This window comes from Carlito syrichta, unplaced genomic scaffold (genome assembly GCF_000164805.1).
Source record: "Carlito syrichta isolate Samal-C Ts95f unplaced genomic scaffold, Tarsius_syrichta-2.0.1 Scaffold314798, whole genome shotgun sequence".
Lineage (NCBI taxonomy): Eukaryota > Metazoa > Chordata > Mammalia > Primates > Tarsiidae > Carlito > Carlito syrichta.
In genome coordinates this window covers 403,133-417,781 of record NW_007258894.1, presented here as the reverse complement: position 1 = coordinate 417,781, position 14,649 = coordinate 403,133, and positions in this window count along the sequence as shown.

The window sequence follows — 14,649 nt, the reverse complement described above, 5'->3', positions numbered from 1 at the left end:
AGGATGTATCACGGGTCCAAAATCCATCATTTCCCCCTCAAATTGGCTCTTCCTCCATCCTTTCCTGTCTTACTGACTGGCACCAAAGCTAGAGAACCGAGGTTTACCATAGTCTCCTTTCACAACTCCATCTATCATGCACATTATCATTATGGTGGTGGTTATTCCATCTCTACTCTACCATTACCTTGGGCCGTGGCAGACACCACCAGCACCTACCAATATCCAATTTTTCTTTCCTTCCTGTGCATATGTGAGACTATACTTCTTGCCCCACTTCCAGTTAAGTGGATGCAAACAACTTGTTTGGCTCAGTGAAGTGTGAATGAAAATCATGTATTTCTGGGCTAAAATAGTGAAAAGCTCTTTCTCAATTCTCTACCTGAAACATCTGTCTTCTACTGTTAAGTTGAATACAGCCTGGATAATAGTCATCCCCTCATGAAACTGCCTTGGAAAGATGCTTGGGTGGTTGAGAAATAAACTTTTGCATTAAGCCACTGAAATGGGATCATTTATTACTGTAGCATAATCTAGCCCATCCTGACTAATACAATCACTAAGGCCTGGTGACTTCATATTCCTTGAATTAATCTCTCATCTCCAGTCCTTCTGCTGCCCTAGTTTAAAACCTCAACACTGCCCACTAGGACTAGTGGGAAAACTTAAAAAACGTAGTTTGGCATCCCTTAGATTCATTCTCCAGACAGACATCAGAATGGTCTTTGTATATTTCAAACCCAACCACATATCTTGGGTTATTGGCTTTCTGCCACTGACATAAAGGGTAGTGCCAGATGACAGATCTCTCAGTAAGCTTCACCTCCCACCTCTCTTCTTACATTTTATAACCAGCAATACTCAAATGTTTGTGATTTCCATTTTAATCTGTGATGTTTCATGTTGCCATGCCTTTGCTCATGCTGTTCCATTTATCTGAAACATCTTTATACATGCTTCACCCTCTTTGCCTGACTAATTCCTACTTCTTCAAGGGTAGATTCTAATACCATCTTTTCTGAGAAGGTTTCCTGCTGGATTTAACACTCCCACAGCATCCTCTGTACATCATTGACCTCATTATATTGCATCTGTTTATGAATCTCTCTCTCCTATGAGAGTAAAAAACAAGACTGGGTTTATCGGATGGTAGATGCTCAGTTGTAGGAAATGAGGTAATGAAATTCAGTGATGTTGTGGATCATCCATGGACAAACACCCCAGGATAGTGGACTGTGAGGCAGTCTTGAGAGTTCCATCCTGAGAGCTTCATCACTCAGGTGGGCCTCTGGATCTAACAGGGATGGGAGTGGGCGGTCTGACTTCATGCCAAGCTTAGCAAATGGTGGACAAATGCAGGAATTGTTCGTTTTGTGCCCTAGGCAAGCGCTGAAGAAACATTACATTGAATGGAGACCATGAAGAGATACCACTTTAAGAAACAGGTCAGGTGGAAGCAGAGGAAATAATGTGGGACCTGAAGTAACCTTATGAAATCATTACCCCACTTGCTGGAAATGGGGACTGATAACTGTGATCCCAACTATTTGGAAGGTTGATGCAGGAGGATTACTTGAAGCCAGGAGATCAAGGCTGCAGTAAACTATGATCATGCCATTGCCCTCCAGCCTAGGTGACAGAGCAAGATCCCACCTCTAAGAAATAAATACATACATAAAAATATAAACAAACTAATTATTGACATTCTTAATAGATTGGGTTTAGGCAGCAATTTTGCTTTTGCACACAGTTTTGCCTTCTTGAACAACTTCAATAAATATAGTAGATTTTCATTATTCATACTAGTATGTTCTATAAAGTCACTGGGAATGTATTAGCAAAATAGTGAACCATTGCTCCTATGGAATATACAGGATTCGATTTCTCTAAGCCTCTTGTCACATTTTCATGAACTAATCAATACAAGAACCGAGTACCACACGTTCTTACTCATTAGTGGACCCTGAACGCTAATCATAATACTATAAGAAAGGGATTAGCAGTAGCGGGACACTGCCAGGGGAAGCACGTGGACCACATATCACCAATAAGGATAACTGATCTCAAACCAGGCAAAGTGGGGACCAAAGGAAGGCCCAGACTTTACCTGTACGATAACCGTGTATCTACCTAATTCTGAATTGTACCCCACATCTTTAAAATAAAATAAAGCAAAGAAAAAAAAGTCATATTTTGTGTGTGTTTCTGCTAAAGATGCCTTGTTTACTTATTTAATATATATTGTTGGTTTATTAACATTGAACTCATGGTCAAAAACACTGTAACTCACACCTGACCAAAGCTTATCTAACACACATATTTTCTCCACAAGGTGTTTTTTTGTGCTTAGGAACACTATATAGCATTTTAGCACTACATTTGGGGGCCATTTTAAAAAGCAAAATCACCAAAAAAACCAACAAAGATGTGAAAAGCATGGCATTGGATAGACTGAAAAAAGAAACTTGTTAACAGTAAGAGAGCTAAAACAAGAATGCATAGAATTATCTTGTTCAACCTTAAATATATATGTTTGATGACTTGAATTTTTCACTGCTCTGTACATGTCTATGAACCACCATGAAACTACCATGAGTATTGACTTGGGATTACAAATAACCTTTAGTGAGTAGGCAAATTCTTAAAATATGGAATCCATGAATAATGATAATCCATTATAGCTATGATTTATTAAACACCTGTCACATGGTCCTGAACTAGGTGCTTTACATATACACATATTGTTTATCAATTTTTCACTCTCCAGTTGAAATGACTCAGAGTTAACATGGTGGGCATAAGCTATCACCATTGGAAGAAGTAGAACTTGAGGCAGGGCATAGAGGCTCATTCCTGGAATCCCAGCACTTTGGGAAGCTGAGGTGGGAGGATCACTTGAGGGCAAAAGTTCAAGACCCACCTGGGCAACACAGTGAGACTGTCTCTATCAAAAAAAGTAGGACTTCATAGTAGAATCAGTGTCATACAATATTTATATCAAGCCAATTGATATTTAATAGAGTTGGAAATTTCGAATAAGCCAAGCTTCTGCTCCTTATGAAACCTCATAACTCAATAGTCTGAGTTCTTGAAGAAAACAAAGACTACATTTCACATTCAAAGCTATTGACTGATTATGCTTGAAGACCCTGTAGATTGTGTATCAAGATTTGAAGAGAATCTTTCTTATAAGAAAACATGCCTAGCAGTCATGAGTACAATCGTCCAGTTTCTGAGTCTACTAGGAAGCATCGTGTGGAGCCAAAAAGAACAAGGATATAAATTCAAAGAGGCAAATATGTCTTTTGGGGCATCAAGTGAGTGGGAAGCCAAGAAGTCAGCAAGCTTTAGACTATGTTACGCTATAGACTGAATGTTTGTGTCCCTCCCCCCCAAACATTTATATGTTAACTCCTAATGTCCAGTGTGATGGCATTTGGAGGTGAGACTTTGGGAGGTGATTAGGTCATGAAAGCAGACCTGTCATGAATGGTATTAGAGTCCTTATAAAAGAGGCTCCATAGAACTTCCTCACCCCCTTCTGCCACGTGAGAACACAGAGAGAAGGCCTGTCTACGTGCAAGGAGTTGGGCCCTTACCAGACATTGAATCTGGTGGTGCCTTGATCTTGAACTTTTCAACCTCCAGAACTGTGAGAAATAAAATTTCTACTGTTTATAAGTCACCCTGTCTATGGTTTTCTGTTATACAGCCTGATCAGACTAAGACACATACCAAGTACCAGCAAAATAAGGATCTTGTCCAATCTGTTCGTGTACAATCTTATTATCTGTGGCTTGTTTTCCATTCAGGACAGTCTGGACTCTGTTCCAAACTACATGATGCTCATTCTTCATCTTCATCTTTACTCTTGTTAGAATGTCATTCTTTTCCTCAGTCAAATTACCCATGACTGGCAGGGCTCAGGTTAGCCCCACATCTTCCATTAACCTCTCCTAGATCTCCTCACCACATATAACTTCCCTGTCTATGGGAGAATATAGACAAGAACACCCAAAGTCTAGCTCACTTGTCTATAAAAGGGAAATAACACATACCTCTTAGGTGGTGAGTTACAGTGGTAAACAGCACAGGAAAGGACCCTGTACTCATGGGGCTTACTTTTTTTTTTTTAGTATCAGAAGACAGATTAGGGAAAACTCATGACCAACGAGTGTCCTTCCAGTCACTGGCTCATGCTCAAGCATTTGGGAGCTATGACATAAGAACTTAGTCACCAATAGTAAGAACCAGTCCCTGCTTCTAGGCTCTGAAAGAGGGAACAGGAAACCATTACAACATGCAGAGACTGGGAATGTAAAGGTAGATGTGAAGAATCAGCAACTCTGAGTGAGCGTCTTCTGCCTCAGAACAGTGAGTGTGCCCATCTGAAGACTGGACCCCAGGCCAGCTCCTCTTTGTGAATACAACTGTCATATAAACAGAAATCTTTCCAGAAGTTATCGTTTTTCACCATGAAGGACAGACACATGACTATTTAGTCCAAAGAAGCTGAAATATAGGGCACACACAATTTGAAACAGTTATCAAAGTGTGGAGCTGAGCTTAAAGAAAAGACAGGAGGATGAGATAGTGTCTCAGCCTGGCCGTATTCGAGAAGTTCCTCAGCCTGTTTCTTATCAGGATTCAAAAGAAAATAGCTGGGCTTTATAAAATATGAGCTTTCAAAAGTGTTATAGAAAACTTTTGCACTGTTAAATGCTTGGAGCACTCAGCCAATAAAAATAAGACACTTGGTCATATTCTGAAATCCCAAATTAAACAGAACAGACTAAGGTCGGTTTGACAGTGTGTTTCCTTCTGTCACCCCTCAATGAGAACCTGGAGGAGACTCCTCTGGGATTAATAAGCCCCTTATACCACTGAATTGTTAGATTTAATAGAGAGGACATTGTATATAAATTGTGCTTTCTTTCTAAAAGTCTCAATCCAGAGAATATAGCATCTAACATAAACTATCAAAACTTGTCACAGTATTTTCCGTATATACTAGATTGAGAGTCTCATGTGACAATCTGCAGTATCCTGGCCTAAAATTTATAAAATGGAACAAAAACACACTTTGTATTCCAGAAGAACTCTTCAGAACTCAAATATGTGTTTACTGAAAAAACAAAACAAAAAACCCAGCTATATTTTCTGGGCATTGCTTTTGCGAGCTCTTTCCTGCAGCATTACGCTGCAGAGAAAGAAGGGAATGAGGCACGTGAGTGCCAGCTTCCTGAACACACTGGAAATAAGACCGAAAAGAAAATAATCAAGAAACTATACAAGAAGGTTCTTCCTTGTCACAGCATTTCAGGATTAAAAATAAAAAGATTTACTAAAATTAGCCACAATGTTAAACCCTAAAGCAGAAAGCTTTAAGTAAGGCAAATGGCCTAAATGCAGAGCTTTAGACAACTTTATCAACTTCATGTTATACACCATAGCAAGCAAATTAATTATTCCCAGATGCTGGGGATGAAGAATGCTGCTGAATTGTTTTGCTTCTCCAACTCTTCAGTATAAACACACACTCACAGGATTGCATTCCCTTTGTTGGCTCCCAACATGCAAGTAATTATACACTGTGCCGGATAATGTTGGATGAGCTCTCCGTTGAATACCAAGCAAGTTCTGGGTTCTGTCAGCCTTTGGATACCATGTCCACAAACATTTTTCCCTGACAGTCTTTAGTAACAACTTGTAAACAAATTGTTTAAAGTTAAAAAAAACTCAACAGCAGTACAAACCTCATTTTCAAATGATTCCAAACTTCCTTTAGAGCTGGAAGGAGCAAAATTCACCTCAAATATAGTCTTGCTTCATGAACAATTTTTCTGCAATCCCTGTGAGAGGAGGTCAGAATTCATAATAGTTTTTATATTTTTACATTCCTCATATTTTACCAACATGCAAACAAAGAAGAAAACATGCAGGTTATGAATCAACTGTGAGTTGAGAATATATTTATTATTAAACACAGATTTTATGGCTGTGTTCTAAATAAAGTGAGTAAAGGGTCATATTTTCCATGCCAGCTCCGAAGTTTCACATGGCAAATGAAATGAAATGTGTCTGCTGTTGGGTGAGTCATGAAGGGTTTTTTGGGCTACTTGGGGCCTTCACACTTCTTGGAGTAAATCAGCCCAGTGAATTTGCTCTGGGTCTTCATTTAATGAGGCACAGGTGTGTGTGTGTGTGTGTGTGTGTGTGTGTGTGTGTGTGTGTGTGTGTGTGTGTAAAATATGGGGAAGCAGGGAGATAAGCACAGCACAGGAAATCTCAGGAACTATTTAAAAAACATTTTCAGCAGAAGGGAAAAGAAATTCTGTGATTCTGCCAACTGCAACACAAATGAGAGGAAAAGTTAAGGAAAGTTGATATCTAAAAATAAATAAATAAAAGGAAATTCAATGAGAAAACAATATTCAGGTCAGGTTGAAGCCCAGAGAAAAACACTCATTCAGAAGTGGCCTGTCATCCTGCTTTTTCTGAAGTGAGCAGCTGTTGAGTATTGAAACCAGCTCACAGTTGAGTCCCTGCCACCATGGCAACACTCTGGCGTCTGTGCTGAAGTGGCCAAGGCACAATGGGGTGGTGCCATGGCTCAGAAGCACTCTAGCTACAGATTAGAGAGGTTGTACGTTTTTGTTTTGTTTTGTTCCCTTTGTTCATATTTGGGGGATTTTGATTCCTGGGTTTGTGGTTGGCTATTGGAAACTTTTCAACCTGTGTTAATCCCTGACCTAAGAAATAGATTTTCACGCAAATAGCAGCATGAGATTTTGGAGGAAATAAGCCTATCAGCCTATCAGACCCAATTTATTGGATCTGACTGGAGGCTCAAGGGAGGCACTGAGATGCTTAACAGGCAAACAATTTACTTACAGTCTCTTTTAAATGATCTCTAGCAGGCTGTGGACAATTGTACCTGGTATTGCAACTTTAGGATGTTTTTAAAATAATGTTTAACTGGCTTTTTATATTTGTAGTTTATGATTCTAGCATATGTTTCTAAAAGAAAATGCTATTACAGTCTTGTGAATTGAAAAGGTTAGTAATAATTAATTAAAGACTAGGAAATTAAAAATACAATCTATAGCTTATGTATTATATATGCAGATCTCCCCCAATAATTGGCACATTTAGTATTGAATTCACCCTCTTGGCTTCATTAGCACTGTAAGCTAAAAAATTTATCTAGTAGATAAAATATAAAGAAAATTTCAAAATGATAACCTCATAAGGTAGCACAGTAAGTGAAAACATAGACTTGAGAGCCAAACTGCCTGGGTTTCAGTTCAGTTATTTATTAGCTGTGTAATCTTGGACAGGTTACTTAAACTCTCTATGACTTTTATTTTCTCTTTGTAAAATAGTGATAAGAGTAGTGCCTTCCTGGTAAAGATTGTTATAGATATTAAGTGAGTTAATATTTGTGAAGTGCCTAGAGCAGTATTTGGTTAGTGTTATATAAATGCTTAGAAAATAAATTAGTATATAAGTAAATAAATAAAGAACCTCCCTTTCAACAGTGAGAAATACCATCTCTGGAATTTAGGACAACCCAGTGTAGCATACAGAAGGTGCTAAAAAAAAAATGTATACACATTTTAAGGAGGAAAAAACTGCATTGAAATTGTTAATACTTAATATACAATTGATAACAAAAGATGAATACAAGCCATGTTTGACTTTTGCAATTACACATGGCTACCATAATTCAATTCAACATCAAAAAGTAATACACAGATAACATCTCTTAAAATGTGTGTACATTTTTTTGGCACCCCCTGTATATTACCACTCAGGAAATGTTAGACTTTTTGTTTATGTCTTAGACTCATAACTAATTTGGTGTCATGCTCAAGCCTCCTTGAGAATGATAAAGCAGCTTATTTGTGAATTTAGCCAATTTGTATAGTTGTAAGGGGGGCAGTGCCTTGAAAAATATATACTAGAATTTCTGATTCATTTGTATCCCTTCTATGCCTAAGTGTTCATTGAAAGCACAAGGCATAGTCCTGGCTAAATGGAGCAAGTGTAAGATGCAGCCCTAGACTGGGAAACCCATTGCTGTACTCACTCTAGCAGCAACCTAGAAGTCTTGTCCTCCTGGAGATGGAAAATCCAGCATTTTTTCACCTCCCTATAAGGTTGAGGCATTATTTCTATTCTTTTTTTTTTTTTAAGTTTTCAAGCAAAGTTTATTTAAAAATTAAATTAGAGAGAGAGAAGATTCACTTGCCCAAGGTAGGGGAGAGGACCAAAGTCAAGAAACATGGCTGCCATAGCTCAAAGAGTTATGTGAACACACCGGAGTTTAACAAAGCAAGAGCCTGGAGCATTATTTCTACCTGGGCTTGCTCAAGGGCTTTCCCAGTCATCCCAGACCTCTTCTACTGGTACCAAAGAGCCCACTTATGGGCTCAGATGCATAACTTTCATGGTGTCCATTCATATTAGGCCATGGCATTTCTTATAACGTGTGGAATTGCATTATCTTCTACTGTGGGATCAGCCTGAAACTGGCCCTGTTCTGTTTACTGTTCCCTAGTTGAGTGTGTAAAGATGTATTGCTGTTAGTTATCAGTAATTGTAAAATGCTTTCACAAATCTTGTTAGGATATTTGCATGTTTTCCACACAAATATGCTATTCCACCATCCAGAGAATCTGTAACTTTTTTGGAATATGGTCTGTCTGAGGCTAAGAAGTTAGCATTTTGACCATTGTTTTCAAATCATCACATATATTCAGTTCTAAGAACTGGGACTACATGTCCTTCTGGGACCTGAAAAAAAGAAATCAATATCAATTTCTGTTTGCAAAATGGTAAAATTCTGTTTTTTATACAGTGAGGGTTTCCCTTCTTTACAACTATTCAAAATGAGGACATGTAAGTGGGGAGAGATGAGTACACTTAAGCATAGAACTGAGTGCTGAAAAGACTTAGACTGAAATACACAAATGAAGTTCATTTTTTTTTTGAGTTGGAGTCTCACTCTGTCGCCCAGACTGGAGTGCAGTGGCCGCTCCCGGCCACCGCAACCTCGACCTGCTGGGCTCTGGCGATCCTTCCACCTCAGCCTTCCAAGTAGCCGGAATTACAGGCATGCGCTACCACGCCCGGCTAATTTTTTGATTTATTGTAGAGATGAGGTCTTGCTGCCCAGGCGGGTCTCGAACCCGCAGGCTCAGGCAATCCACTCACCTCAGCCTCCCAAAGGCGCAGGATTACAGGCTGAGCCACCGAGCCCGGCTATGAAGTTCATTTTTAAAGATTCAAGATCACTCCAGAGTTTAATGCATATCCTGTTTTCTAAGAAAACAAATGCACTATCAGATCTAGTAAAACTTTCTGTGGAAAAATTTTTGGAGGCCAGAAGTAAAATGAGAGAAAAGCAATATTCCACAGTTAAAGGAAACAGAAACTGCCACCTAGAAGGAACTCAGACCCACAGAAGCTAGAATCATTTAAGACACAGAATTGAGCAAATTGACTTTCCTGTTCCAGGAGGTTTAAATAGAAATCTTTAAAAAGCAGTCTTCTTTTTCTACATTTTACTCCAAGAATTAAAAAGGTCTTAAACACGAATGTTGGCGCTAGCACTTAGCTGTACTTACAGCAGAAGGGAAATGATGAGGTACAGGGAAAGCTGCCCTGGAATAACAGTCAGGAGACCTGGGCTCCAGTTTCACTTTGGACACTTGTCAATGTAGGAAAGGTTACTTTCCCTCTCTGAGATATTAATAACTATGGTGGTGGTAGCAGCAGCGGCGGCTATTAGCAGTGATCACAGCAGAATTAGTCATAGAAGCAGGAGTGGCAGCGGTAGTAGCAGTAGCAGAAGCAGCAGCAGTCGTAGCGGCCGCCGTACTCATAGCAATAGCAGTAGCAGCAGTAGAATTAGTAATAGCAGCAGGAAAAACAGCAGTAGTAGCAACAGTAGCAGTATTAGCAGTACCAGCTGCAGTAGCTGCAGCCGTCTTGGCAGCAGCAACAGCAGGAGTAGGAGTTTCCACTTATTGAGGGGTCTATTGTCAGATTCTTGAACACAAACGGTATAAACATTGTTCCATTTAAACCCCATGGTGACCTTTCAGAATAGGTATTACTTTCCCCGATTTAACTACCCAGGAAACGACCAGAGAAGTTAAATAATTTGTTCAAGTCCACTTTATTCGAAAGAGGAGAATCTGGATTTTGAATCTGTGCTTCTTTCAGAAAGTAGCATGGTATGGAGCAGGGCTTCTCAAACGTTAATGTGCCTGTGAATCATTTGGAGGTCTTGCACAAAAGGAGATGTGGATGCAGTCATTCTGGTATGATGGCTGAGATCTTGCATTTCTCACAAGCATCCAGGTGATGCTGCTGGTCCAGGAAGCACACTTTGACTTTGTGAGGGGATAGAAGAAAGAGTATGCTTTCCAGTCAGAATGTATGCCCTTAGTTTACTCATCTGTAGCACAAAGGGGTTTGAAAAGATGATTCTTAAAGTGCAATCTAGCTCTAAAATCCCAGTATTCAGAGTGTAATATGGTATTAAGGAACCAGATCACACAAGAATGACTATTAGCCACATAAATTTTTAAACCGGTTTCAGTTGAGATTCTGTCTGTGATTTATGTATCTTCTTGAAGCATCACTGACAGGTGGGGATCAGCCACCCTCACTCAAATTACATTATTGTTAAGCTTTAGGCTGAGCTAAAATCTTACTGAAAGAGTTCAAAGCACTTCTTTCCATAAGCATCTTTAAAGATTATGAATGTAAAAATAGTTTCTTATGAGAAGCTTAGATGGCAGGATTTTTCTTTTTAATAACAGAAATGAGAAGTCTCCAAAACCATAATGGTAGCACAATCCATAAAAATATGTTAATTCCTCATTTTAAAGTCTTACAGAAATTGAGGTTTTCTGAGTTAACAAAATAGACTTCATCACAGATGGTCTGAATGATAAAAGGAACCAGCACGCTAGTGTAGCAAGACTAAAAACACTGCTCTTAGCTGAGCATGCTGAAAGCCTTTAAGGAAATCTTTCTACATATAGCTTTGCTAAGTGTTGAAGAAAAAACAGTTTTGATTGGCAAGGGTACTTCAAATGCTTTAAGAAAGGCTCAGGGCCATAGGATGTGCAAGTTTTATAAAGAAGTCATTTCTAATTAAAATGTATGCCCTTGTTAATATGCATTTTCTCATAATCTTGTGCCTAACACAAGACAATGACACCAAAGAAAGTGGTTTTTGCTCTCTTCCAGAGCTACAGTCCAGATCATCAAGACAGACACTGTGAGCTCCATTTCCTGAACTCAAAGAAGGGTGGGCTCAGAATAGAGCAGAGTCTAGAGTCTATGAGTCTCTGAGAAAAAAAGAATTCATCAATGGCGAGGACTGTTAGAAACTGGAATTGGAACCCTTTGTTGAGGGTTTTAGAAATCAGATATAAATACACATCCACCCAGAATGGCCTAAGTATATTTTTCTGAAGGGAAGATTTGATGTCACAATATGCTTTTTATGATCCTCAAGGGTGGTCCATATTTATATGAACAAATCCCAATTACCTGTGGCAGTGATAATCAAACTTTTTAAAGAGGTGGATTCACTTTTTCCTAAATAATTTCTTTTGAGGAACCCTAAAATATATAATAGATTAAAAAGAAAGAAAGAGGCCGGGTGCGGTGGCTCAAGTTTATAATTCCAGCACTTTGGGAGGACAAGGCAAGAGGGCGACTTGGTTGAGACCTTTTCTCTACAATAAATCAAGAAAATTAGCAGGGTGTAGTGGCGCATGCCTTAGTTCCAGCTACTAGGAAGGCTGAGGTGGAAGGATCACCTGAGCCCTGCAGATAGAGACTGTGGTGGTCGTGAGTGTGCCACTGCCCTCCAGCCTGGACGACAGAGTGAGACTCCAACTCAAACAAAACAAAACAAAACAAAAACCACAGCGCTATTCCAACTAAAGTTTGGAAAGAAGATTCCCCTTCGGCCCTGCTGTAGCCATCACAGGTTGTGTTCCAATTATCAACTGCTGCTTAACACACTACCCTAGAAGTTAGTGGCTAAAAACAAAGCTTTATTCTCCCTTAGTCCTGTGGATTGTGTAGGCTCAGCTGGGAAGTTCTTGAGGTCCTTCATGCAATTATATTCATGATACCATCTGAAGACTTTTCTGGGTTGGCCTTCCAAGGTAGCTTATTCACTCCTATTTTCAATATTTCAGTGCTCCTTGGTTTCTCTCGGTCTCCATGGAACATCTCATTCTCCAGGGCCTTTTAGTGTGGTTTGGGATTTTTGCAGCATGGTGATTTTGGATAATCACATTTCTTACATAGCAACTAGCTTCTAAGATGCAGGAATTGAAATTATCAGGCTAATTAATGGCTATGCACAAAACTGGCACAACACCACTTCCACTGTATTCCATTGTCAAAAAATCATGGGCCCTCCTAGATTCAAGGGGGTGGAGAAATAGCCACCTCTTGATGGAAAGGTAGCAATGTCACATTGCAGAAGAACATGTGGAATGGAAGATATTGTTGCAGCCATGTTTGGAAAATGCTAACTGCCACAATTGAAAAGCATTAGGTAATAAGGATCTGAGATGGTGTGCAGAATTAAAATTTACAAACAATCTTAGAGTCTTTCAAATCCCTTCGTTATTAGAGATCTTGATTGTGATCCTGTTCAAAATTGAAAGTAGTAAGTTTGGTTTTATTTCTCGATCTCAACTGGCAAAGATATTGTTATATTCTATTGGACAAAATGTTATGAGCTACTACATATTGGGGAGAGGGAAGGAGTGTGAAAAAGGGAAGAGAGAGATATTAATGGTGTCAAAACACAGCCAATCTTTCCACTCTCTATTTTCCATATTAAAAACATGACTGGAAAAAAAAAAAAGAACATGACTGGCACAGACACAACGTGGCCCCAGAACATTCAGGCTGGAGAGATAGAAAGAAAGCAAACTACAGCAATACTCAGTCATTCCTGCCAATCAATAAGCAAGCAACTGGCATTTTGCAGAACATTTTGGAGGAAAACAAAGCCTTCTGTAGAAAACAACTGCTAAAATCTTTAAGACTGCATTTTGAGGAATCTATACACAAAACCTATAAACTTGCCATGAGAATTAAGGGCCCTGAAAAGTCAAGTGGAATCCTAGCACAGAGAGCTGAAACAAAAGGTTTTCTAAAACCTAAAAGAGAGCCCAGTGTGGTGGCTCACATCTGAATTCCCAGCACTTTGGGAGGCCAAGGCAGGACGATTGCTTAAGGCTAGAAGTTTAAGACCAGCCTGGGCAACAAAGCAAGAACTCGTCACTACAAAAATTTTCTATTAAATTGGCTGGGCTTTGTGGTAGAGCTACTGCACTCCTTCCTCCAGCCTGGGTAACAGACCAAGATCCCGTCACTTAAAAAAGAAAGGCAGCAATAATGTGACATCTGCCTGTAGTTCCAGCTACTTGGGAGGCTGAAGCAGGACGATTACTTGAGTCCAGGAGTTGAGACTGCAGCCAGACCCTATCTCTTAAAAAATAGATAAATAAAATAAAATAAGCCCTTTAACAAAAACAGTTTTGGGGCTAATTGGACTTTCCCTACCAAATTCCTTAGTCAATAAGGAAGAAAAATATTCAGGAGAATCCACAACAAATAAATACAAAACACCATTTACTATACTGAATTATATATGATTAAATATTTAAGTATTAAACTTCTTATTTTAGAAAGAAGTTTCAGTTATTCTCAACAAATCCACTGACTGACTTAATAGAATCCAAAAGCAAAGGATCTTTTCTAGTGTATTTTATAGGTACCTGCGCTGAATGCACACTAGTTGAGTATTATGGCCAAGATTCTTGGTTCTAGAATGGACAAAATCCTTCAGAATTCTTCCTTCTTGAGGTTTATTTATGTCTGGATGTGCCACATGTTACATTTACATATCCATGAGGATGATGGGGAAAGAGTCCAGAATAGTCTGATACTCAGTTTTGGCTCTGTGAGTTACCCTCTGTAGCTCCAGCTGGAAGAACTAGTTTGAACATATCTGAAAGCCAAGTCTGGATTAGAAAAGTAGGTTTAATATTTTTTCTTAATAAGGGAAAGTATCTCCTGGAAATTGTTCAATTTATTATTGGCAAAGTCTCCTACTCCCAGGGCAGAATTTTCAGAGAGTGGTTCTCAAAGAGATGAAGTCTGGTCAGTCTTATGAGTTTACATTGTAAGGTTGGTCTTATTCTATGCTTTAAAAAACAACTGTGGACATGAAATATCATGGAACACTGTAGATTTGTGTGTCTAGGCAAAGAGGAGGGTTGGTGGGGAGGAGATGGTGAGGAAATCAGTAGTCAAAGTGGAGAAGAAAGAAAACTGTTGCTCTTTGAAAAATAATCCCTATGAGTACGTGTGAAAAGTTCTGGATTGCAGAAGTTTTACCATAAAACTTATTTTTTGGATTTGATATAAATCTTCTACAACCACAGCTTTTTTTCTGTTTGTTTTTTGCCACATGATTCTTTGGGATCAATCAGTCTTCTGCCTTCTCTCAGTCTCATTTTCCTCACGAAACTCTCTACCTTACCAACCCATGCTGAAGGTGTGTGGAATGACATTCATGTCCTCAAATATGCC